Source organism: Oncorhynchus nerka, linkage group LG15 (genome assembly GCF_034236695.1).
Source record: "Oncorhynchus nerka isolate Pitt River linkage group LG15, Oner_Uvic_2.0, whole genome shotgun sequence".
In the NCBI taxonomy this organism is placed as follows: domain Eukaryota; kingdom Metazoa; phylum Chordata; class Actinopteri; order Salmoniformes; family Salmonidae; genus Oncorhynchus; species Oncorhynchus nerka.
This window is the reverse complement of record NC_088410.1, coordinates 83796505-83823926: the sequence shown is the minus strand read 5'-3', so window position 1 is coordinate 83823926 and position 27422 is coordinate 83796505. Positions and strand designations below refer to the sequence as shown.

The window sequence follows — 27422 nt, the reverse complement described above, 5'->3', positions numbered from 1 at the left end:
CTATAGTGCTGATTGTTCTTTAACTCAAATAATTTCCTCCAATCCAAGTTTCAGGGAACCTTCTCTACGACCAGATGCTGTTTTGGTAAGAAGCATTTTTAATGGTTGCCTAGAAACCGGACGAAACTGAATACCTAATATGATGCATTATAATAAGGCACACTTCTATTGTTCCACCATTGAGAGCAGTGAATGGAGAGAGTGTGGGAAACCAAGGAAAACTCACTCACAGACTGCCTTTGGGACAATAGAATTCTGTACCCTGTATGATGAGGGGTGAGAAGGAATTTCACTAGTACGCTTTCATTATTGAATTCTAGATATGATTTATATCACAGATATGTCCTCTGCATCTAAATGCTAGAAAAGTAATGAATAGGTAGCAGCTATTTTTATGTTTCACATATTGCACCCAGGGCTGTGGGATCAGGGGCTATGTGACAGTGATAAAGCTTATCTTCACCAGTTGAAATTAGACAATGAATTATAGGACTGCACAAGTGTTTTTTAAAAATTATGACATGGTTTAAGAGGAATTTAGGTAACAGATCAGGAAATACATTATATTACACATGATCAGATTGTAGAGTCAAAGATGATACAGTTTATATCTAAAACGTATATCCTTGAAAGATCTAAAGTATTTAGTCCAATCTTGACTCTCTCTGATCCGCCATATGCTATACAAATCTATATCATCCGACATTCAAAAAGTTTGTATTTACTACCTTCTTAATTGATGTATGTCTGATTTTAAAAAACATTCCCCCCAGGGTCTTGACAGGAACTGCTTGTGTAGAGATTAATTAGCATTTAACAAGGAACATTTCTGTTGTTTAGTGGAAGCTAATTTGACTCAATAAAGAAAGAAATGGAATTGAAACTAAATTCAGCAAGACAGAACATTATAAATATTTGTTCTATATACAGGCATATATTTTTGTCAGCGGTAAAATCCATTGTGAGATAATAAAATGTGACTGAATAAGTGCTAAAGCTTTGAAACACTATACATTCAACAATGGCTTCATGCCGTAGTTGGGGACTAAGTTACACTGTACATTTAATGTAGAGGTTCTGTGTCAGCCTCACACATATAATATGTGATGATGAGCGTGTGCTCTGTAAGTATCATTGATCCCAACATCAGGGAGTAGATAGAGTATAATGTTATTTTAATGTAGTCTGCAAAAAAAAACAATTCTGGAATAAAATGTAATAAATATCTGATTGTCAAACAGTATGGAAGGAGCCTGTAGTCGTTTTTCCCTCCAGAATCCAGATGGTCTGTGACGTCAGGCTCGGTCTATAGCACAACACAGAGTCAAAAGCCGTCACTAATGCTCCACTGAGTAGTTTTTGTAGTGCATTGATCACAGCACACAGGACTGTGGGAAACTCAGATCAGTTCTCTACTCACACTGACCAGCAGCCTCAAGACAGAGGACACATCTGCTCCCTCCAGACTTCACTACCTCTGGCAGTAGTCTGTCAAATCTGTGAATACACAGACACAAGAGCAGTATTGCAACATAAATATACCAGGGGGTGAATGTCAACTTACTTACTACTACACATTATTACGTTTTAAAAGGGACAATGTTCTTAAAGGCTCTGCTTTAAAAAAAAATGAACGGAATCTAATTACTATAGCTAAAACCTCAAGTTCAAATTCTCCATGAAACAAATTTTAGAAAGGCCTATTCCATTTCCAAGAATCTAATTGCAACTTAATTTCTCTATTTTGAAACTATATTCTCTTAGGTATGCAACCATTAAAAAAAAACATTTTCACGCAGGGAATCTGCGTCAGTCTCAAACGTGTAAGTTGTGATGATGAGTGTGTGCTCTCTCAGCATCATTGATCCTAACATTAGGCAGCAGATCTGAGGGTCACTGGTTTCCCAGATTCACACAACACTCTGAGTCTTTCTCCATCCCCCCCACCTCTCCACCTGTTCCATGAGACGTGACCATTGTCCCCCAGCAATAAGAACACTGAGCATGTGGCAGCTCCACATTCCTCATTGTCCTTCCAAGCTCACCCATTGGCTACAGACTGTGTGAAACTCCAACAAGCCCAAGACCCACACATTCATATGCAGATTATTGACTATATATAGGAGAGATGAAGGCATTAAACATCAGATTCACTCTACACAGAGACCAGTACAGCACAGAGATCCAGCCATGGAACCTACAATCACTTCAGCTATGATCTACTCTAATGAGCACCTGACTCTGACCAACAAGGTAAATTGAGTTACAAATAGTGTTGCATTGTTTCAGTTTTTGCTTCTAGATTTCATCTATTCATGTCAGCTCTGTTGTATCCAGAATAACATTATTAATGACTCTCCTCTTCTTGCAGATAATAAAGCCAGTGGTTGAGAAGTTACGCAGAGATCGTTTCAACAACAGCATTGAGCAGCTCAAGTCTCTCTTGGAGAGAGCCTCAACCAGCAGCCAGATTTCAAAATGGAGAAAGCCGACATCCTGGAGATGACAGCAACAGAACCCGTCAGTGAGCTCCTCCTCCTGCTCTGCAGCTGTCAATAAGGTTTACTCCAGCTGTGTCCAAGAGATTGTGCACTTCCTGACCAAGGATGATGTGAAGACACAGACCCAGAGAAGACTGCTGAGCCACTTCCAGAGCCTGCATCCATCCTCTGATAAGAACAGGAGGGAGAGTGACCTGCCTCAGTTCAGCTCCCAGCCCACCACCAGCAAAGAGAAGAGTCCAGTCCACACTGCTCTCTGGAGGCTCTGGTAGAGTCCTACAGACTGGAACTCCACTCTCAAACAAACCCAATGGACCATGTTGGTCTAACATTAATGTGATGGACAGTGATCAGAGATCTTCTTCATATTCTGCTTGTGCAGGATGTTAAAAGTTGTTTCGATTGAAACTTTTAATTTCAGTTGTACTGAACAAGTTAAAATGTTTATCTAATATAAAACACTGAAATCTGCGAACACTGCATTTTTGTAATGTTAATAACCTTTGTTTTGTGAAGCATCATCATGTGTTGATTATGTTGATAATTTGCTTATTAATGATGAACTTCAACTGTCCTCCATGAGGACTTCTAACCCAAAATGTATATTATGTCTTCCATCTTTTTGTGATGATCTGTAACCGATCTGTTTAAAGGTCAACACTTATCAAGAATAAGCTATTTTGTTACAATTTAATTGTTGTAACGATATGGTCATATTAACATTATATTGAGCATCTTCTGTGAGGTATGTACCAGTATTAGTTAATTATCCATTTGTTATTGATCAACTTGAGCTACAGAATCACTGATTCTCCATGATGATTATTTACCCAAACTGGGAATTGTACCTGTTATCATCACTCTGTGATAAGAAATAATTTATTTGTTTAAAGATCAGACTTTGTGTGAAAATGTTGCTCAAATTATTTTAATAATGTGTTTATTGTAACGGGTAGAAAATGTTCTCAATGTGAAACCTCAATTTATTTTGGACAATATGTTGTCTTTTATAAAGACAGTAAATGTGTATCCTATACTCTGTTCGTGTATCATATGTCTTGGAGATTGATCCAAGTTCTGGTTGTGATGTGTAATCACATAAACTATTCACCTTATATTTAGGTGTCTATGATGCGACTCCTTGAGTCAATGTCAATAAATCCCCAAATAATGAAATTAAATCATTTTTTATTGTTCTTGATCTTTCCTGTAATTAACATATTGACTAGACTACAATGCAGATCTACTGTATAAGGTCATACTTACTTTTGCAATGATTGGTAATGAAGTTTTGGAAGATTAAAATATTGCATCGCAATCAAGTAATCTACAGTGGTCCCAGTTATGAGCAGAAACAGAAATAGTGATGGCTGTATGTGTCTAACATGCTGATCACATGCTGCACCATCACGCGTGCGGTCAGCATGTCAGACACCTAAAGGAATCACAAGTTGAAATATCAAAACAGACTCTGAACCAACCTTATTCATTTTGGGACAGGCCGAAAAGCATGAACATTTATGGAAATTTAGCTAGCTAGCTTGCTGTTGCCAGCTATTTTGTCCTGTGATATAAACATTGAGTTGTTATCCTACCTGAAATGCACAAGGTCCTCTACTCCAACAATTAATCCACAGATAAAAGGGTAAACCGAGTTTGTTTCTAGTAATCTCTCTTCCTTCAGGCTTCTTCTTCTGACTTAGCATGGCTTTTGGACACCAACCTTAAGGTGCATTACCACTACCAATTGTACTGGAGTGTGGACCTCAGTTCATATTTCAATCACCCACGTGGGTATATGCTCCTAAAAACCAATGAGGAGATGGAACATGGGTATATTGTCCTAAAAACCAATGAGGAGATGGAACATGGGTATATTGTCCTAAAAACCAATGAGGAGATGGAACATGGGCATATTGTCCTAAAAACCAATGAGGAGATGGAACATGGGTATATTGTCCTAAAAACCAATGAGGAAATGGGAGAGGTGGGACGTACAGTGCATCAAACATCACAAATAGAACCAAGTTCTATTTTAGTTCCTGGCAACGCAGAATCTCGTTGAGGCACGAGACGTGAGCTGTGTGGTCAGCATGTAAGAAGAAAAGGCCCAGGGTGTGGACATGAGTTAGAGTTATGGTTAGGGTTATTGTTAGGGTTGAAACAGGGTGTGGACATGAAGCTGGAGTTAGGGTTAGGGTTATTGTTAGGGTTGAAACAGGGTGTGGACATGAAGCTGGAGTTAGGGTTAGGGTTGAAACGGGGTGTGGACATGAAGCTGGAGTTATGGTTAGGGTTATTGTTAGGGTTGAAACAGGGTGTGGACATGAAGCTGGAGTTATGGTTAGGGTTATTGTTAGGGTTGAAACAGGGTGTGGACATGAAGCTGGAGTTAGGGTTAGGGTTGAAACAGGGTGTGGACATGTAGCTGGAGTTAGGGTTAGGGTTGAAACGGGGTGTGGACATGAAGCTGGAGTTAGGGTTAGGGTTGAAACAGGGTGTGGACATGAAGCTGGAGTTATGGTTAGGGTTGAAACGGGGTGTGGACATGAAGCTGGAGTTATGGTTAGGGTTATTGTTAGGGTTGAAACATGGTGTGGACATGAAGCTAGGGTTATGGTTAGGGTTGAAACAGGGTGTGGACATGAAGCTGGAGTTATGGTTAGGGTTATGGTTAGTGTTGAAACAGGGTGTCGACATGAAGCTGGAGTTAGGGTTGATGTTAGTGTTAGGGTTCAGAAGGGGTGTGGACATACAGTAAAACTAGGGTTAGGATTAAGGTTAGGGTTAAGGTGATGGCTAAAATCAACATGTCACTTGTCTCTCATTGATGAAATTTAGGTCAGAACCAAGACATGTGCTACTCTATAGTGCTGACTGTTCTTTAACTTAAATCATTTCCTCCAAGCCAGGTTTTTCAGGGAACCTTCTCTACGACCAGATGCTGTTTTGGTAATTGAAGCATTTTTAATGGTTGCCTAGAAACTGTACTGAACTGAATACCTAATATGATGCATTATAATAAGGCACACTTCTATTGTTCCACCATTGAGAGCAGTGAATGGAGAGAGTGTGGGAAACCAAGGAAAACTCACTCACAGTCCCGCTTTGGGACAATAGACTCAGACTCCTGTACCCTGTATGATGAGGGGTGAGAAGGAATTTCACTAGTACGCTTTCATCATTGAATTCTAGATATGAATTATATCACAGATATGTCCTCTGCATCAAAATGCTACAAAATCATGAATAGGTAGCAGCTATTTTTATGTTTCACATATTGCACCCAGGGCTTTGGGATCAGGGGCTATGTGACAGTGGTAAAGCTTAGCTTCACCAGTTGAAATTAGACAATGAATTATAGGACTGCACAAGTGTTTTTTTTTATTATGACAAGGTTTAAGAGGAATTAGGTAACAGACCATTAAAGACATTATGTCACACTTTATACAAAACATGATCAGATTGTAGAATCAAAGATGATTCAGCATGCGCTGACCAACTGGCAAGTGTCTTCACTGACATTTTCAACCTCTCCCTGTCTGAGTCTGTAATACCAACATGTTTCAAGCAGACCACCATAGTCCCTGTGCCCAAGAACACTAAGGTAATCTGCCTAAATGACTGCCGACCCGTATCACTCACGTCTGTAGCCATGAAAGGCTTTGAAAGGCTGGTCATGGCTCACATCAACACCATTATCCCAGAATCCCTAGAGTCACTCCAATTTCTGCCATTTATCACTCGGCCCCCTTCTTTGCCACAACAGCCACTTTACTAACCCTACCTGCATTTACATAATTGCCTCAACTACCTCGACACCGGTGCCCCCGCACGTTGACACATTGACACATTATTTACTTCTGCTCTTTAATTATTTGTTTTTCTTATGTCTTACTTTTTTTTCGGGGGGGGAAGGTATTTTCTTAAAACTGCATTGTTGGTTAAGGGCTTGTAAGTAAGCATTTCACTGTTGAATTCGGCGCATGTGACAAATACGATTTGATTTGATTTGACACCGTTTATATCTAAAACATATATGCTTGAAAGACTTTCAGCATTCAGTCCAATCTTAACTATCTCTGAATGGTCATATGCGATACAAGTCTATTTCATACAATAGTCAAAATGTTTGTATTTACTACATTATTAATTGATGTATGTCAGATTTTTTGGAGCAGTGAATGGAGAGAGTGTGGGAAACCAAGGAAAACTCACTCACAGACTGCCTTTGGGACAATAGACTTCTGTACCCTGTATGATGAGGGGTGAGAAGGAATTTCACTAGTAAGGTTTCGTCATTGAATTCTAGAAATGAATTATATCACAGATATAATGAATTATAAGGACTGCACAAGTGTTTTTTTATTATTACAGGGTGTAAGAGGAATTAGGTAACAGATCAGGAAATACATTATATTACACTTTATACAAACATGATTACATTGTAGTAGTCCTGTGTAACTCAGTAGGTAGAGCATGGCGCTTGCAAAGCCAGGGTTGTGGGTTCAAGACCTACAGGTGATCAGTACAACAACAAAAAAGTATATGCCTGGATAAGAGTGTCTGCTGAAATGTGAATGTTGTATCGAAGATTATAAATCTTATATCTAAAATGTACACGCTTGAAATATATTCAGCATTCAGTCCATTCTTGACCATCTCTGAATGGCTGTACAAGTCTATATCATCCGATAGTCCAAATATTTGTATTTACTACATTCTTAATACATTCATGTCAGATTTGTTTTTAATGGGAACTGCTTGTGTAGAGATGAATTAACATTTAACAAGGCACACTTCTGTTGTTAGGTGGAAGCTCTGTCAATGGGCAGAGTGTGGGAAAGCTCTGGAAAGCAGAGTCTCAGTCTAGTGTCATCATCAACATCAGTCCGACCAGCACCCGTCTGTCTGGGGAACACCCAGAGTCACTGGGGAATAGCCACACTTATAGAAGGGAATTAAACAATAGCTGAATACATCAGTTTCTCCAGGGCACAAACATAACGTAGAAATGAACACTGATAAAGTACAGTATATGTCTTGCAGCACACTTTTAGGATAAAATCAAGTGTTTCCCTCCAGAATCCAGATGGTCTGTGATGTCATACTCTGTCTATAATACAACACAGAGCCAATAGCCGTCAGTGAGGGTTCACTGAGCAGCTTTTGTAGTGCATTGATCACGGCACACATGACTCAGCTATCAGCTATCTACTCACACTGACCAGTAGCCTCAAGACAGAGGAAACATCTGCTACCTCTGGACTCCAGTGCTTGACCATATAATTACTACTTCTGACTTTCGAGACCTCATGATATTAATACAACATCGAACCTGTGAACTTAACCACAAGCAATATTTCTCTGCGAATAAACATACTTTCTATTTTCGAAACACGTCATATTTGACCCAATATTTTTTTGGTGTCAAAAATGAAATTCAGCAGCACAGAAAATTATAAATATGTTTTACTTTTCAATTGTGACAAAATGTAAAACACTATACTATATCATAATTGTTGTCATTATCTCACATTCATTGTGAGATAATAAAATGTGACTGAATCAGTAATAAAGCATTTAAACACTATACATTAAATAATGTTTTCATAGGTGGGGACTATGTTACATTGTAAAAGTAATGTAGAGGACCTGCGTCAGTCTCAAACGTGTAAGTTGTGATGATGAGCGTGTGCTCTCTCAGCATCATTGATTCCAACATCAGGCAGCAGATCTGGGGGTCACCAGATTCACACAACACTCTGAGTCTCTCTCCACCCCCCCCACCCCCCTCCCCACCTCTCCACCTGTTCCATGAGACGTGACCATTGTCCCCCAGCAATAAGAACACTGAGCATGTGGCAGCTCCACATTCCTCATTGTCCTCCCAAGCTCACCCATTGGCTACAGACTGTGAGAAACTCCAACAAGCCCAAGACCCACACATTCATATGCAGATTATGGACTATATGTAGGAGAGATGAAGCCAGTAGGAATCAGATTCACTCTACATGGAGACCAGTACAGCACAGAGATCCAACCATGGCACCTACAATCACTTCAGCTGTGATCTACTCTAATGAGCACCTGACTGACGAACAAGGTAAATTGAAGAATCAATTAAAAGAGATTGTGCACTTCCTGACCAAGGATGAGGTGAAGACACAAACCCAGAGAAGACTGCTGAGCCACTTCCAGAGCCTGCATCCATCCTCTGATAAGAACAGGACCTGCCTTAGTTCAGCTCCACAGCCCAGCATCAGCAAAGAGAAGAGTCAAGTCAACATCACCCTCTGGAGTCTCTGGTAGAGTCCTGCAGACTGGACTCCACTCTCAAACAAAGTCAATGGACTATGTTAGTCTAACATTCATGTGATGGACAGTGATCGGAGATCTTCCTCATCATCTGAGTATATAGCATTTTTAAAAGTCTTGCAGTGATTGAGACTTTTTATTTCAGTTGTTTTGAAGTAAAAGCATTTGTCTGAGAAAAATGTGGAAGGTATGAAAACAATATTGTGGTTGTGTTCATTGAAATCATAACCTTGACTATGTTGATCATGTTTTTATTCATGATTAACAATAGCTTTAATGGTCCTAGATGAGGAATTTTAACCCAAAAATGGGATCAATCTGTTTGTGATTGTCTATGACAGATCTGTTTTTAGGTCAAAATGTATAAGCAACATTTTTTTTTACCACTACATTGTATTCAGTATCTTCTGTGAAGCATGTATCAGTTATATTGATAATGTTAAACCCGAGTTATAGCATCAATGTTTCTCTATGAGGATGATTTACCCAAACTGGGTATTATGTTATCATCACTCTGTGATTATCACTATTTTATCTGTTTTATTACCTGAAAAATGTATTTACTGCAGATGTTTTCTCATTGTAAAACCCTTGTTCATTTCAAACAATTCTGTGTGTCTTTACTCTGATGGAGTATCATGTCTTGGAGATTTATCCAAGTTCTTGTTGTGACATTGAATCACTTTATTTGCACCTTAAGTTAAGGTGTTATCTATAATGTGACTCATTGACTCGATTTTAATACAATAAATGTAATTACTTTGCTCTTAATTACTTTGCTCTTGTTTCCTTTTCCCTCTCGTTACTATGACAACATTTTAGCTCAACAACATGCCAAATGCTTACAATGATCAATTATGGTCTAAGATGAATGTATTGAGCAGTTATTATCAAGTAATTATCTTCTTCATTTATTGTTTATTTTTTTATTTAATGTTTATTTAACTAGGAAAGTTAGTTAAGAACAAAATCTTATGTACAATGAAGGCCTACCAAAAGGCAAAAGGCCTCCAGCAGGGATGGGGGCTGGGATTAAAATTAAAATAAAAATATAGGACAAAACACACATCACGACACCACAACACTACATAAAGAGAGACCTAAGACATATCAAGGCAGCAACCCATGACAACACAGCATGATAATAACACAACATGGCAACAACACAGTAGCAACACAACATGGCAGCAGCACAACATGATAGCAGCACAGAACATGGTACAAACATTATTGGGCACAGGCAACAGCCCAAAGGGCAAGAAGGTAGAGGCAGCAATACATCATGCAAAGCAGCTACAACTGTCAGAAAGAGTTTCCATGATTGAGTCTTTGAATGAAGAGATTGAGATAAAACTATCCAGTTTGAGTGTTTGTTGCAGCTCGTTCCAGTCGCTAGCTGCAGTTAACTGAAAAGATGAGTGACCCAGGGATGTGTGTGCTTTGGGGACCTTTAACAGAATGTGACTGGCAGAACGGGTGTTGTATGTGGAGGATGAGGGCTGCAGTAGGTATCTCAGATATGGGGGAGTGAGGCCTAACAGGGTTTTATAAATCAACATCAACCAGTCGGTCTTGCGACGGGTGTACAGAGACGACCAGTTTACAGGGGAGTATAGAGTGCAGTGATGTGTCCTATAAGGAGTATTGGTGGCAAATCTAATGGCAGAATGGTAAAAAAACATCTAGCCGCTCGAGAGCACCCTAACCTGCCAATGTATAAATTACGTCTCCGTAATGTAGCATGAGTAGGATGGTAATCTGAGTCGGGCTTAGTTTGGCAGCTGGGGTGAAAGAGAAGCGATTACGATAGAGGAAACCGAGTCTATATTTAACTTAGCCTGCAGCTTTGATATGTGCTGAGAGAAGGACAGTGTACCGTCTAGCCATACTCCCAAGTACTTGTATGATGTGACTACCTCAAGCTCTAAACCCTCAGAGGGTAGTAATCACACCTGTGGGAGAGGGGCATTCTTATAACCAAACCACATGACCTTTGTTTTGGAAGGGTTCAGAACAAAGTTAAGGGCAGAGAAAGCTTGTTGGACACTAAGAAAGCTTTGTTGTAGAGCGTTTAACACAAAATCTGTGGAGGGGCCAGCTGAGTGTAAGACTGTATCATCTGCATATAAATAGATGAGAGAGCTTCCTACTGCCTGAGCTATGTTGTTGATGTAAATTGAGAAGAGTGTCGGGCCTAGGATCGAGCCTTGGGGTACTCCCTTGCTGACAGGTAGTGGCTGAGACAGCAGATGTTCTGACTTTATACATTGCACTCTTTGAGAGAGGTAGTTATCAAACCAGGCCAAAGACCCCTCAGAGACACCAATACTCCTTAGCCAGCCCACAAGAATGGAATGGTCTACCGTATCAAAAGCTTTGGCCAAGTCAATAAAAAGAGCAGCACAACATTGCTTAGTATCAAGTGCAATGGTGACATCATTTCCATCACATGCACAGGGGTTTATGATGTAAGTTATGAAGCTTTATGTCATGGTATGTAGGCCTACCTGAAATGTAATTACACTGTCAGAATTACCATGGAAATGTGTGATGTTGCTAGAGATAGTGAATGCCAAATTGAGCAATTGAGCATTTGAATGAAGCCATTCCACTGGGCACATACTTCAACTCAATGTGTATTCACTTTGGTTCAACATAACTTAATTGAAATGACGTGGAAACAACGTTGATTCAACCACTGTGTGCCAAGTGGGATGATAATACAACACCATTAACGCTGAAAGTGTGGGCACAATTTTTTTTTTCTTAACAACTTTAATTTAAAGCCATTTAAAGAACAAATTGATTAGTAATTGATCTTGAACAATGAGATCAAACCAAAAATGGCTCGAAATTGTGCGTGGTGCCACAATGTGGTGCTACTTGTTGTTGGACGTGGCAGAGAACAATCATTGTGCAAGTTAAAATCAAATCAAATCAAATCAAATGTTATTTGTCACATACACATGGTTAGCAGATGTTAATGCGAGTGTAGCGAAATGCTTGTGCTTCTAGTTCCGACAATGCAGTAATAACCAACAAGTAATCTAACTAACAATTCCAAAACTACTGTCTTATACACACAAGTGTAAGGGGATAAAGAATATGTACATAAAGATATATGAATGAGTGATGGTACAGAGCGGCATAGGCAAGATACAGTAGATGGTATCGAGTACAGTATATACATATAAGATGAGTATCTAAACAAAGTGGCATAGTTAAAGTGGCTAGTGATACATGTATTACATAAAGATGCAGTAGATGATATAGAGTACAGTATATACGTATACATATGAGATGAATAAGGTAGGGTATGCAAACATTATATTAGGTAGCATTGTTTAAAGTGGCTAGTGATATATTTTACATCATTTCCCATCAATTTCCATTATTAAAGTGGCTGGAGTTGAGTCAGTGTGTTGGCAGCAGCCACTCAATGTTAGTGGTGGCTGTTTAACAGTCTGATGGCCTTGAGATAGAAGCTGTTTTTCAGTCTCTCGGTCCCAGCTTTGATGCACCTGTACTGACCTCGCCTTCTGGATGATAGCGGGGTGAACAGGCAGTGGCTCGGGTGGTTGTTGTCCTTGATGATCTTTATGGCCTTCTTGTAACATCGGGTGGTGTAGGTGTCCTGGAGGGCAGGTAGTTTGCCCCCAGTGATGCGTTGTGCAGGAAAAGCACCCAAAGGTATTAGAACAGTTATATGCCTATGCCTGCACATTTGGAGGTCTGAGTTACCTGTGAATAAGATATAGACTGCAAGAGTCAATTAATGACGTTAATTTAATGCAACTATTTATCAAAGACATATAAAGTGATGAAACATCACTACACAAATGTAGTGGGAAAATAATATGTTTCTCTTATAACAGAGAATCCCAAAAAGATGGATGATGCAGTATCATACCCATTTTGGGTTAAAAGTCCTCATGGAGGATAGTTAACATATGTTGCACAGAACATGAGATTACGATTTCAATTATAACTGTAATTAATTATATCGTTTTCATAGATCAAATCATTTTATTAGATACATTTCTTCAGCACATAATAGTTAATAGTTTCAATGAAAACCTTCTGTATGAACAGAAGATTAAGAAGATATCTTCCTATTCTCATTACTGTCCAGTATATTAATCTTAAACCTACATGAAAAAACATTTTTGGGGACTTGGTCCATTATGTTTGTCAGAGAGTAGCGCTCCATTAAGTAGGACTCTACCAGGGCCTTTAGAGGGCGCTGTTGACTGGACTCTTCTTTAAACTGAAGCTGTGCTGGGCTGTATAAATAGTTCTGATCTGCAATTACATGATTTGTTCATCAATGATATATACAGTAAAGAGAAAGTAAACAATGGAATGTTTATGAACGCCAATGAAAAATAGGTCACCTGGTTTGATACAAATCCACCAATAATTGAAGTAACAAAGTCATGTCTTGTAGAGTTAAACATTTGGTCATGATGCAGACTCTTACCAAGAACCTAAGAGGCACTATGGTCTGGCTGGAAAGATCCTGTAAAAAGGCTTTTTGAAAGGACATTTATACCAAGCGACAATCCACTGGCTTGTGGATTAGGATTTTTTCCAGGATAGAAAACTGACTTATTTTTTGCCACCATTTGAAGGTTATGACATTTCAAATTATATATATTTTTAAGTGCAATGCTAAAAATCCCCGGTAGATGACAGTCTTAGAATATCTGTCCATCATTTTAACGTGGTCTCAGAACATTTGTATTATTCTGCATGTAAATCCGTACGCTCCATTTAGTATGATATGTTACGTTTCGTATGGTATGTATTTATTTGTGAATGTCCATCATCCATTTCGTATGATATGCTACAAATTGTAATTCATACAATATGTTACGAACTGCAATTTGTACATTTGTTACGAATTTGCAAAACATATGATATGTTACGAATTCCAATTTGTTGTGGCTGACGTTAGCTAGGTTGCTAGGTTAGCCGGCTGAGTTGCAAAGTTGCTAATTAGCTCAAATTCGAAAGTTGTCCGTGATAGCTAGACGTTTGTGTTATACGCCCACCCATCCATCCACCCTGACCTTCCTTTTGTTTTTGTCTTAAGTAACCTTCTATCTTATGTAACACTACCAAACATAATATCATAGTCTCCCAGATTTACTCTCCTCAATTGGAAGTTACAGTGTTGTCCCATCGCTGCAACTCGGGAGAGGTGAAGGTCAAGAGCCATGCATCCTCCAAAACACAACCCTGCTCGATTAAGCACCAATGTGTTGGAGGAAAAAAGAGTTGCTAGAGCGCAACACAACATCCCGGCTGGCCAAACCCTCCCCTAACGCAGACAACGATGGGCCAATTGTGTGCCGCCTCATGGGTCTCCAGGACACAGCCGGCTGCGACACAGCCCAGGATTGAACCCAGATCTGTAGTGTCTCCTCAAGCACTGCGATGCAGTGCCTTAGACCCCTGCACCACTCAGGAGGTCCCCAGTCTCATAATGTCTGAGCCAACCTATACATCAAGTCCATCTCTGGAGAACGAACAGTGTCAGGTGTACAAACAATGAAACCATTAGGCCTATGTGTTCTTAATAACACATGAGTGCTTTAGCCTAATAGATAATAGAAAGAGTGATTTGTGAATATTGATCTTGACTTTCTTCTTACTTCACTGATGTGTCCACCAGGTACATCAGCACATTAAATGATTGGGGTTCTTGATGACAATGGTAACAATACGTTAATAAGATATTATTTCAAATTATCAGGCTTTAATTAGATGTAAATATCATACTAAACAAAGATCATGATGTCTGCATAACTTTCATTGTAGTGCCTCACAATGACTCTGATGAATATCTAAGTAAATCATTACAAAGTCAAATTGAGTCAGGGGAAACCAAGGGCATTGCACTCATAGGAAACAGGATGCTTTCAAACGGCTCGGCAGGTCTGTAATGTGACGGCGCAGGTGGCCTTACCTCCCTATGGTCAGAGCGGGGGGGATTCATTAATCTCAACAGAGTAGCTCCAAGGAAGTCCCTCTATAGCTGAACAGCTGAACTTATGAAACATACACACCATGCCGAGGAGATCTATGTTCACTGGCATGGCCTAGAAGAGGTCTGTAAAACATGTAAATCTGAGAGGAACCTGAACTTCACAAGCCTGGTGTCTGCTTTATCTGTTTTATGCTTTTACCAATTCCTCTGAACTTCATCCTCATGCCATACAAAATACATTTGGACCTCCCAAGTGGCGCAGCGGTCTAAGGCACTGCTACTCAGTGCTAGAGGTGTCACTACAGACACTCTGGTTCATATCTAGGCTGTTTCACAACCAGCTGTGATTGTGAGTCCCATAGGGCGGCGCTCAATTGGCCCAGCTTAGGCTGTCACTGTCAATAAGAACTTGTGACTTGCCTAGTTAAATAAAGGTAAAAAATAAAATCACAAACCAACCTGGCATGACCAGGCTACAGTCTAACATTTACATTCCCTTATCTGTCTCAGAGTTTACACTGGGTGGTGGATCAGCAACAGTAGGAGGACTGCAGTGAATATCAAGCAGGCAGACCAGGGCTGATAGTGATTACTGAGCAGAACCCCAGAGTGACTGAGAGAGACAGAAGAGGCTGTGCTCTCTCACTCTTAGACCCTGTCATAATCACCTCCCCCTAGTGTATTTACATTTTAAAAAAATAGTCATTTAGCAGACACTCTTATCTAGAGAAACTTACAGTATTGAGTGCATACATTTTCAAACTGGTCCCCCGTGAGAATCAATCCCACAACCCTAACGTTGCAAGCGCCATGCTCTACTAACTGAGCTACACTGGACCATGTACACAGAATACAATCCCAACATTGTCATATCAACCTCACTGTTGGAGCCATAGCCCACTAATGGAAAGAGTAAACTCCACTGGGCCTGCATGGAACTTCCTCACTGGAGTACCCAAGTGTCTGGGGCAAAGAATGTAGGTTTCAAAGATATATTGAGTAATGTGAATATTTTGTAAGTTTTCATACTTTGTGTGGAGCGATTGGGTACTTAAGAATATAATGTTCTCGATATTATGTTGACATTATTCATTTATATTATGCAAATTATCTTTGTAAGATAAATGTTGCATTAACTCCACACAGACCTTAGTTGTGACTTGTAGCCTAGATAGGCATCCTAGATCAATGCCTTAGTGTGTGAGGCATAAAAGGAGCAATGTGTCTGAAAGAAGGCCTGTCTGTCTGTGCCCCTGGTCCATGCAGCTGGCTGGGGGACCCACCACCGGGCACAGATCCAGAGCCCCTTGCTACATTCCCTACAGTCAAGGGTGACGCTCAGTCAGATGTCCTGTATCCCTGCACTTGCAGATATGAGCAGGCCCAAGAGACTTTACTGACCTTGTGAACTGACTAGGAATAACTAGGTTCACTGTTTCTTCCTGGTCTGGTCACATAGTCAGGAAAGAATCCTGTCCCTAGATAGAGCCCCTGGGATATCCAGGCATCAGCGTATGGACCAGCTGGGAGGAGAGACACCATCAGTTTAACCGCTGTGATGAGTGCATAAAGTACAACTGTCACATAGTCTTGGAATAAAGCCAATCACTTAGTTGCACATGTTCCTGTAAAGCAATGTTGGATTATATTAGACAGTTCTCAGGGATATGAATCCACATGCTATGCAGGAATCTGTGGAACTCTGGACCACCCCAGCAGACATGAGACATTTTGACACCAGTGTGGAAAAGCTGACATGGAAAAAGTTGCCACCTGTCCCAAGCATGATCTCCACCCTTGGGTAAGGCCGTATAGGGATGGACTTTGTTGCACTCGCATGTAAAACTTAACAGAAAATAGCTTCTGTGATTACAATTCTCCTAATGTTCAGTAATTATTTATGGTAGAACTGATCTCCTTCCCAATGACTGAAGTGAGTAGTGCAAGCTATTGATCCTCTATGGCTGGAGAGGAATGCAAAGGCCTCTGTGTTTTAGATTTCCCTTATCTCTCTCTGTATCTGAAAACATCAAATATCTTTCAATTCCGTTTCAAGAAAAGGGTCTGTGACGTTCTGTAGCCCAAATTCCCTTAACATTTTACGAGTTTCATGCTCAATAGCACAGCTATCAGGGGCTAATTGAGATATTGCAGGAATATCTATACTGGCATCCATTGAATAGTGTGCAAATCTCTTTAGGTTTCACAATGAGGAGGGACCCCTTCCCACATAGTGGAAAAAGGATGTGAAGAAAATCTTATTTAAGAGATAATGCCAGAGAAGCTGGTGTTTGGAGGATATATTGGCATGGGTGTTTTCATCCTTCCACAAGATTTAGACCCGACACAAATAGGATGCTACCCAAGCCGGCTGGTAGTTTGGTCTATCGGTTCGGTTGCCAGAGACACGGAGTTCTGTACCTGTACACAGCCAATCTGTAAATAGCACACCTGACTACCTCCTCCCCAATTTATTACTTACCCTCTTGCTCTTTTGTACCCCAGTATCTCTACTTGCACATCATCATCTGCACATGTATCACTCCAGTATTAATGCTAAATTGTAATTATTTTACATCTATGGCATCATCTTTACATCTATCTATTTATGCCTACCTCCCTACTCTCCTACATTTGTACACACTGTACATAGATCTTTCTATTTTTCTTTTATTTTGTGTTATTGACTGTACGTTTGTTTATGTGTAACTCTGTGTTGTTGTTTGTGTCGCACTGCTTTGCTTTATCTTGGCCAGGTCGCAGTTGTAAATGAGAATTTGTTCTCAACTGGCCTACCTGGTTAAATACATTTAAAAAAAATGTTTGTTTTTTTAAAGACGCGACCCAGTCATTAAGTCTTTTTGTTCTATATTTATGTACGTGACCCAGTCGTTTGCTCTAAATGTTCCATTGCCCTACTGGCTGGAAACGTTCTTATACAAAAGATAAAGAACATGAGTTTTAGGCAACTCATGGAAAACAGAAAGGAAAACCCCGCATAAGTTCCAACCCTTAGGTCTTCATCAGGCATCAATATCCCAGGTGAGGGTGGAAGGTACTATATATAGGGGCAGTACTCAGTGACATCACTTCTTGAATCAGGAGGGAAAAAATATGCAACATACAGTAGGTGCACAATATTACACTTTTATTTATTTTTATTTCACCTTTATTTAACCAGGTAGGCTAGTTGAGAACAAGTTCTCATTTACAACTGCGACCTGGCCAAGATAAAGCAAAGTAGTGCGACACAAACAGCAACACAGAGTTACACATAGAATAAACAAGCGTACAGTCAATAACACAAAAAAAAGATATGTACAGCTGCAGTGATCGGCTAGCTGCTCGGATAGCTGATGTTTAAACTTAGTGAGGAAAATATAAGTCTCCAGCTTTAGCGATTTTTGCAACTTGTTCCAGTCACTGGCTGCAGACAACTGGACGGAAAGGCAGCCAAAGCAGGTGTTGGCTTTGGGGATAACCAGTGAGATATACCTGCTGGAGTGCGTGCTACGGGTGGGTGTTGGTATGGTGACCTGATGAGCCGAGATAAGGTGGAGCTTTACCTAGCAAAGACTTATAGATGACCTGGAGCCAGTGGGTCTGGTGACGAATATGTAGCAAGGGCCAGCCGATTAGAGCATACAAGTCGCAATTGTGGGTGGTATATGGGGCTTTGGTGACAAAACGGATGGCACTGTGATAGACTGCATCCAGTTTGCTAAGTTGAGTGTTGGAGGTTATTTTGTAAATGACATCGCCGAAGTCGAGGATCGGTAGGATGGTCAGTTTTACGAGGGTATGTTTGGTGGCGTGAGTGAAGTAGGCTTTGTTGCGGAATAGAAAGCCGATTCTAGATTTAATTTTGGATTGGAGATGTTTAATATGAGTCTGGAAGGAGAGTTTACAGTCTAGCCAGACGCCTAGGTATTTGTAGTTGTCCACATATTCTAAGTCAGAACCGTCCAGAGTAGTGATGCTAGTCGAGCGGGCGGGTGGGTGCGGGCAGCGGACGGTTGAGGAGCATGCATTTAGTTTTTCAAAATACAGTATATGAACAAGGAATGTGATTAATATTTACAGTAATATATATATATATCACTGTAGATATCGATCACACATATATATATATACATAAAAAATTTAATTAGGATTAAAAACAAGTGTGGACATGTTGACACTATAAAAACGGTTTCAAGTAGAACTCTTCGCCAAGAGGTGACAGTGTGTTGAGCCTGTGGATCCAGAAAGATTCCCTTTGAAGAAGTTTACTCTAAATGTCCCCTCTCCTGTGTGACATCTTGACCATTTCTATTCCTATATATCTCAGAGAGATACGTTCTTATCCCTTGCTTGACAACTACAGCTAACTTTCAGCCATGTCAGAAAGCAGCCAGAAAAACAGCAAAGTAGGTGCATTTGCATTTGTTTAAGCTGTTTTCTAGTGACATTCATTTCGATACATCCACAACAAAATGAGCTAATAAGGCGCAATTTCGCCTGGCATAGAAAATGTGCTCTCTCGTCAGGACACTGTTGTTCAGAAGAGCTAGCCAACAACACATCTAACACAATCACTTCAAACTGAAGTTGGCTAGACTGCAAAGTATCTGCACTTCGTTTCGTTTTACCTTTATTCAATTGACATTTCTTTGTGTATACTGGAGTTCGAATTAGACTATTGAATCAATTTAGTAAATGTCGGAGAGACAGACAGCAAGGTTTATACAAATCTTGGTTGTTGAAAGCTAAATGTTAGTCTAAAAGAAATGTGAGATAATGTCTAGATGCTTTTTATAGTGGAGATCAAGTTTATAAATTACTTGGCTGGGATGAGACAGTGGATTGCGCAGTCAGTTGGAACTGAGTAAATAGGCAGTTTAACTTCATAGATTTAGCCGGCGGTAACTTGTGGAATAGACACCGGCTAGAATGCGGTTTTAACCAATCAGAATTCAGGATTAGAACCACCTGTTGTATAATGCCTGATTAAAAGAGGTAAGACAGACAGTACAAGATCTGTGTGTTAAGGTGCATGATATAGTGAGTGTCAGTGCCCCTACACTATCTTTAATTGGTTACAACTAAGGTAATTACAACCTGCACCTCTGAATTTAGGAATGACTCGCTAATACAAACACTATAATTTTGAACATTATGCTAATCAAATAGCTAACATCATACACTATGCAATACAGGTTTATTGAACGTTTATAAAATTGAGTTACGATCGTGATCTTCTATGAGGATAATAATCAAATTGCTATGACCAAATCATTTTTTACATTATTTTAGATGCGGATGTTTTTAAGAACAAACAGCCACAACATACAACACACTCCACTGGGAATTAACTACATTTACAGACCACATGTAGGGACAGTGGACTGAGGTGTCATATGCATATGGCTTAGTCATATATCCTAGGATAGGATAAAGTAATCCTTCTCACCCCCCCTTAAAAGACCTAGATGCACTATTGTAAAGTGGCTGTTCCACTGGATGTCATAAGGTGAAAGCACCAATTTGTAAGTCGCTCTGGATAAGAGCGTCTGCTAAATGACTTAAATGTAAATGTAAATGTAATCTGGGGTTGACTGACTGTAAGGTTGACTGAGTGAAGCTTGTAGACTACTGTATATTTAGCTTTCCTCTTAGTCATGGAGTAACATCTAGGCCTCAGTGTTTACTTGTTAGGTCACGTACTGGAAACCCTCCCAGCTGTAATCATGGGGGATGTCAAGCTGTCATGGGACAAATTAAGAAAGGGAAATACTTGTGCCCCGGCCAACACATATGAGTGAGAGCGGAGAGCACAGGGATCAAACAGCGAAGAGACAGGATACTTGAGGTCTCCTTTGAGTCTCTTCTCCTTTGAGTCTCTTCACTGTAAATCATTTGGCAAAGCTCTCCTTATCATTTAACACTAGGCTTTGACACAGTGGGAGGAAAATTATTCTGGGTGTGATCAGCCTTACATCAGCAGATGAGCCTGCTACTGAAATGGCTTTCTGAAATGGCTAAGGTTTATATCATGAACCTGATCCTGTCTGGATATTTTGCAGTGCACTGAAATCTATTATGAGCCTTCTGTGTATGTCTATGGATCTGTAGCACCTCAACAAATTCAACTACCAGTGTCTTAGTGATATTCCCTTTATTAATAAACAGCAGGCTGGATAATCAAGAAAGTATCTTCATTAATAATGGTTGGCTTTCAAAAGGCACATGACGCATCACTTTTCAAAATTCCCTTTTGAGAACAGAGCAGTGAAGTTGAAGTGTAATGAAATGCTGATTTTGTTCAATTTAATGATACACCATCATTAAATGTACATTAGCCTTGAAAACAACAAAGTCGAATAATTTCCTGTGGAAAACAATTTTGGGCAGAGGTTATTGGAGAAATTATGCCAAGAAAGTTGCTTTATTATTTCCAGAACCTTCACTGCTGTTTTTTTTGTTGCCTCTAGTTGATATGAAATGTCACCTGAATAATTGTACAAACCTCATAGATTATCTATCAAGTTTAATCTTGTGAGGCATCAGTCGACACTCTCTTAGCTGTGTTGTGAGCATACGCTTTAACGATGTGATAACAGAGGATGGCGTATCACAATTTACGTTGTTTCAGCAGATCCGTTGTCCGCATTGCACCCACCTGCCTGCCAAACAGGTCTTTGCTCAGAGCGACATGCAGGCTGCTCTCAGGGTGTCATATCTCACTGTGGGTCAACTGATGGTCCCCTCACTGCTCCACCCTGGTGCCTTGGTGCTGAGACCTGGGTACTGTTCTGGTCCTGCTAAGGCCTCTCAGCACCAGGAGGAGGGAGAGTTCTCCCAGCAAACCGGGAACATTCCCAGAAACTTAGCTACAATTCAAAGAACGTATTTGATAAAACTGTGTAAGAAATATACTTGTAATGGTCTCCTAACATTCACAGAAATGTTGTGCAAAACATCTGTAAGAACCACCACAGAACATTCCCCAAACATTCTCATTAGGTTTCCAGGTAATGTAATAACACAATGTACCAGTAATGTTTTTAGAAGATACTGCTGCAACAAAACGTGAGCTCAACATTCTGGGAACGTTCTTGTAACATCATGTGAATGTTTTATACAAATATTATATAATCATCAGCACAACTGGACAGTTTTTGAGTTATGAGAACATTGGCCGCAACCTAACGAATGTTCTGGGAACTTTCACAGAAAAAAATTTGGTTTGCTGGGATGACTTTGACTTACAGAAAGCTGAATCGACTTATAGTGCTGCTCAGAGTATTGGTGTAATGGTGTTCACAGGTAAGGTTAGGATTATTAGTGTTACTGGAGATGCCTGCTCCATTAAGACTGGTGATGTGACAGTGTTGTACCATTGTACCGTCATTACTAAGCCTTGAATTGATATGTAGCCAACTACTGAGTGGCATTGGTGACATTGATATAGTACAGAGTCTGAGTCCACAGAGTGGTTTATCGCACGACTTTCTTAAGAGGACCAGATACATATAAATATCTAGCTTCCAGTAGAACTTATATCTGATCCTCCTTAGAAGAATTACTCTGTGGTTTTCAAATGACTTTCTTATTGCGAGATAGTACTGTTTCATTATTAACAAGTAGTGCTTTGAAGCCAGGATTTATTTGTGTAGCTGAAAAAAATATTCATTTTTGCATTAAGAGGCACTTCAAAGCAAATAAATCGAGGGGTAAAAAGTACTGATAAAATGTGAAGACATTGTGAATTGTGAAGGGCTTTTAACTTTCAAAGTGTTCTGCTGCAGCATACATTGTTTGCTGGGTCAAATATCAAAACAACAAGAAGGAAAAATAAGGATGAGAAGATTTCAAAGTTTTTGAACAGCATTCTAAAAGCACTCCACGGAGGTTAGCAGCAGCAGAGGGGCTGGATCTACATTGCTGCTACCACATCATCTTACCAAACCCTGGACAATAGTTCTGATACAGTGAAGAAATCCCAACCCTAGCCTTAAACTAACCCTAGTGTGGTAGTGCTTCATGGAATGTATGCATTCACTACTGTAAATTACTCTGGATAAGAGTGTCTTGCTAAATTACTAAAATGTAAATGCAATGGCAGGCGGATTGGGACTTGCCATGTTAAAAAATGTCCACAGCGCCATTCTCTGATGAAAAACAGACAAATTCCTTCAACCGAGGGAGGTCTGCCATGTCCTTGAATTTGTCTTTGTTTTCGAATTTTAGAACCGCGTGATTTATGTTGTATCCACCACTCAATCCCAGGACCTTTCACAGGAGATAGGGTCTCATCAAATCAAATCAAATCAATGTTATTTATATAGCCCTTCGTACATCAGCTGATATCTCAAAGTGCTGTACAGAAACCCAGCCTAAAACCCCAAACAGCAAACAATGCAGGTGTAAAAGCACGGGTCAAATACTGCCCTCTAGAGGTTAGGGAGGCGGGATGGGGATTGTGTGCTGACTTTATACTCCTGTATAGTCCAACAGGAACAGTGCTAATCTGAAACATGGATGGTCCAGAACTTACTTTGATCACCCTGTTGTTGCAGGAAATTTACTGCACAGCAGGAAATGCAAACCTGTAGTGTATTCAATGTTTAAAAAGGCTTCTAAAGTTTAATTTCCACTGTATCACAGCCTGGTACTGCAACTGCACCTCCCTCAACCGCAAGGCTCTCCAGAGGGTGGTGCGGTCTGCACAACTCATCTATGGGGGCAAAATACCTGCCCTCCATGACACCTACAGCACCCGAACAGCCACTGCTTGTTCAAACCGCTACCATCCAGAAGGAGAGGTCAGTACATGTGCATCAAAGCTGAAAAACAGCTTCTATCTTTTCAGTCTCCTGAGGGGGAATAGGTTTTGTCGTGCCATCTTCATGACTGTCTTGATGTGCTTGGACCATGTTAGTTTAGTATGTTGGTGATGTGGATGCCAAGGAACTTGAAGCTCTCAACCTGCTCCTCTAGAGTCCCGTCAAAGAGAATGGGGGCGTGCTCGGTCCTCCTTTTCCTGTAGCCCACATCTTCTTGTCTTGATCACGATGAGGGAGAGGTTGTTGTCCTTGCACCAGATAGTCAGGTCTCTGACCTCATCCCTATAGTCTGTCTCATTGTTGTCGGTGATCAGGCCTACCACTGTTGTGTAGTCAGCAAACTTAATGATGGTGTTGGAGTTGTGCCTGGCCGTGCAGTCATGAGTGAACAGGGAGTACAGGAGGGGACTGAGCACACACCCTTGAGGGGCCACCGTGTTGTTACCTACCCTTAAAACCTGGGGGCGGCCCGTCAGGAAGTCTAGGATCCAGTTCCAGAGGGAGGTGTTTAGTCTCAGGGTCCTTAGCTTAGTGATGAGCTTTGAGGGTACTATGGTGTTGAACGCTGAGCTGTAGTCAAGGAATAGCATTCTCACATAGGTGTTCCTTTTGTCCAGGTGGGAAAGGGCAGTGTGGAGTGCAATAGAGATTGCAACGTCTGTGGATCTGTTTGGGCGATATGCAAATTGGAGTGGGTCTAGGGTTTCTGGGATAATGTGGTTGATGTGGGCCATGACCAGCCTTTCAAAGCATTTCATGGCTACAGATGTGAGTGCTATGGGTCGGTAGTCATTTAGGCAGGTTACCTTAGTGTTCTTGGGCACAGGGACTATGGTGGTCTGCTTGAAGGATGTTGGTACAGTATTACAGACAGACAGCGAGAGGTTGAAAATGTCAGTGAAGACACTTGCCAGTTGGTCAGCACATGCTCGGAGTACACGTCCTGGTAATCCGTCTGGCCCAGCGGCCTTGTGAATGTTGACCGGTTTAAAGGTCTTACTCACATCGGCTGTGGAGAGTGTGATCACACAGTCATCCGGACCTGCTAATGCTCTCATGCATGTTTCAGTGTTGCTTGCCTCGAAGCGAGCATAGAAGTTATTTAGCTTGTCTAGGCTTGTGCCTAGGCTTGTGTCACTGGGCAGCTCTTGGTTGTGCTTTTCTTTGTAGTCTATAATAGTCTGCAAGCCCTGCCACATCTGACGAGCGTCGGAGTTGGTGTAGTACGACTTGACCGTACTACACCCTCTGGGTGAGCATTTTCCTGTTTGCTTATGGTGGAATACAGCTCGTTGAGCGCGGTTTTAGTTCCAACTTCGCTCTGTGGTGGTATGTAGACAGCTATGAAAAATAGTAGATAGTAGATAGGTAGATAGTGTGGTCTACAGCTTATCATGAGTTACTCCACCTCAGGCGAGCAAAACTTTGAGACTTCCTTAGATATCGTTCACCAGCTGTTGTTGACACAAATGCATTGGCCCCAGCCCTGTGTCTTACCAGAGGCTGCTGTTCTGTCTTGCCGATAGAGTGTATAACCCGCCAGCTGTATGTTCTTAATGTCATTGTTCAGCCACAACTCAATGAAACATAAGATATTACAGTTTTTAATGTCCCGTTGGTAGGATATATGTGCTTTCAGTTATATGTGCTTTCAGTTTGTCTCATTTATTTTCCAGCGATTGAACGTTAGCTAGCAGAATGGAAGGCAAGCGCAGATTAGTCACTCGCTGCCTGATCCTCGCTAGGCACCCGGATCTTTTGCCTCGAAATCTCTGTTTCCTTCTCCAGCGAATCACAGGGATGGGGGCCTGGTCGGGTGTCTGCAGTATATCTCTCGCAGCCGACTTATTGAAGAAGAACTCCTCATCCAATTTGAGGTGAGTAATCCCAATTCTGATGTCCAGAAGCGCTTTCCGGTCATATGAGACCGTAGCATCAATATTGTGTACAAAACAAGTTACGAACAACATGAAAAAACATGAAAAAAGAAACAAAATAGAAAAATTTGGTTGAGAGCCGATAAGACGGCAGCCCTACTCTCCGGCGCCACTCTCCGGCGCCATGTTGTTAGATTACTTTTTAGATATTACTGCACTGTCGGAGCTAGAAGCACAAACATTTTGCTACACTCGCATTAACATCTACTAACCACGTGTATTTGACAAATAAAATTGGATTTGATTTGATTTAAAATGTCAAACTTTGCTCTAACAACCCCTAAAAAATCCACACTATAATTCACATTTCCTGTTGCTGCACCATTATATTTCTGCTGTGAGAAACAGGTCAAATTAAGATCCTACATCTGTATTGAGAGTGACAGGACTCTCACTGACTGCATGCATAACATACAGTATTGACACATGTGCAGTGGTATACAGCTGGTGATTTCATCATCTTGCTGCTGTCATGACGTTGGCCTGGGGATAGGTTTATGACAGTCATAAATACCTCTTTCTCCATTTTTCCTCTCTCTACCCTACTGATGTTACATTTGCAAAACTCTTTGGTTAACATAGCGATTCTGGGAACATCAGAAGGTGGGGGGAAATAAACTATATTCTGATAATACGACCAATTGAACATATGCGGTGGTACTTAATGAATGAATATGATGTCAGTTCGGTTGTCATCTGAGACATTCTCATCAATGATAAGATGACATAAACTCTACAGTGGAAAGTTCACACATCAGAGTTATCGGATTCACATGAAATTGTTGTTCAATTTAAATGTTTTAATATGAAATTATTTGTGATGGGATGAGATGTGATTTTAGCTTCTAAAATGTGAGATTTGGGTTTTCATAAGATAGGGCCCTGCTCAATCAGTGGCCCGCCCCTGTGAAGAGACATGGGCTATAAAACTTTTCAAACACACCCTCCTCTCCCTTCCTATATAAGCCCTTGACGACAATATAACCTCCTGTTCCGAGGACGTGAGGACGATGGTCCGATGTCAGAATGGTTCAGATAATAACTACAGAACGAAGCCAACATCAGCGTGAGCTTTGGTTGCGAATGGTATGAACTTTGAACTCTTATTCACTACAGAAGTGATACCTCCTAGCCGTTGAGTAAGCAACAGCCGCTGCAAACGAGGGTTAGGAAGGAACAGACAGAGTATCCCGTCTATCACACAATAGACGTTACTACAATGTATCCAATTGACAACCAGAGACATTCTTCAAAGGACAAAGGACTCGGTTGGACAACACGGCCTTCCATCTACCACCAACCTACTGAAGCGCAGCTCAGAGTAAATATTTATTGCATTTTCCTGTTCCAAATGGGAGGTAATTTAGAATGCATAAGATACTGTATTTACGATAGCACAGCTTCGCCCTTTGTTCCTCAGTCTTCCCGCTCATTCACTCAAACCCAGCCCCTTTTCTTTTGTGTAACAAGCTGTCATATCTGTTCCGCCCGCCAGGGACGTTTCCCTTTCCATGTCATTTGTAATCAAGTTATGATTTAAATATGTGTATGTGTAATTCTGTGTGATTAGTTAGGTATTTAGTAAATAAATAATTAAACCCAATTTTGTATTGCTGATTCAACTTGTTAGCCAGGGTTCGTGCAGATAACCAAGTATTTACAACTTTCAGATGAGACTGAATTAAGATGAGGATTAATATTGACTGCTATTGATGTAAAATATTACTAGGTCTTTAAGAGTTTATTCGGGAGATAACAGATCTATACATATTATTTTGTGGTGCCTGACTCTCTAGTTAATTACCTTTACATGATTAGGTCAATCAGGTAATATTCATTACGGAGA

At 40.6% G+C, this 27422-nt stretch overlaps 1 pseudogene; it reads left to right on the top strand.

The window, feature by feature from the left end:
- Positions 1 to 2190: 2190 nt before the first annotated feature.
- On the top strand, positions 2191 to 2838 carry LOC115143761 (transcription factor HES-5-like; annotated as a pseudogene).
- The last annotated feature ends 24584 nt before the right edge of the window (positions 2839 to 27422 follow it).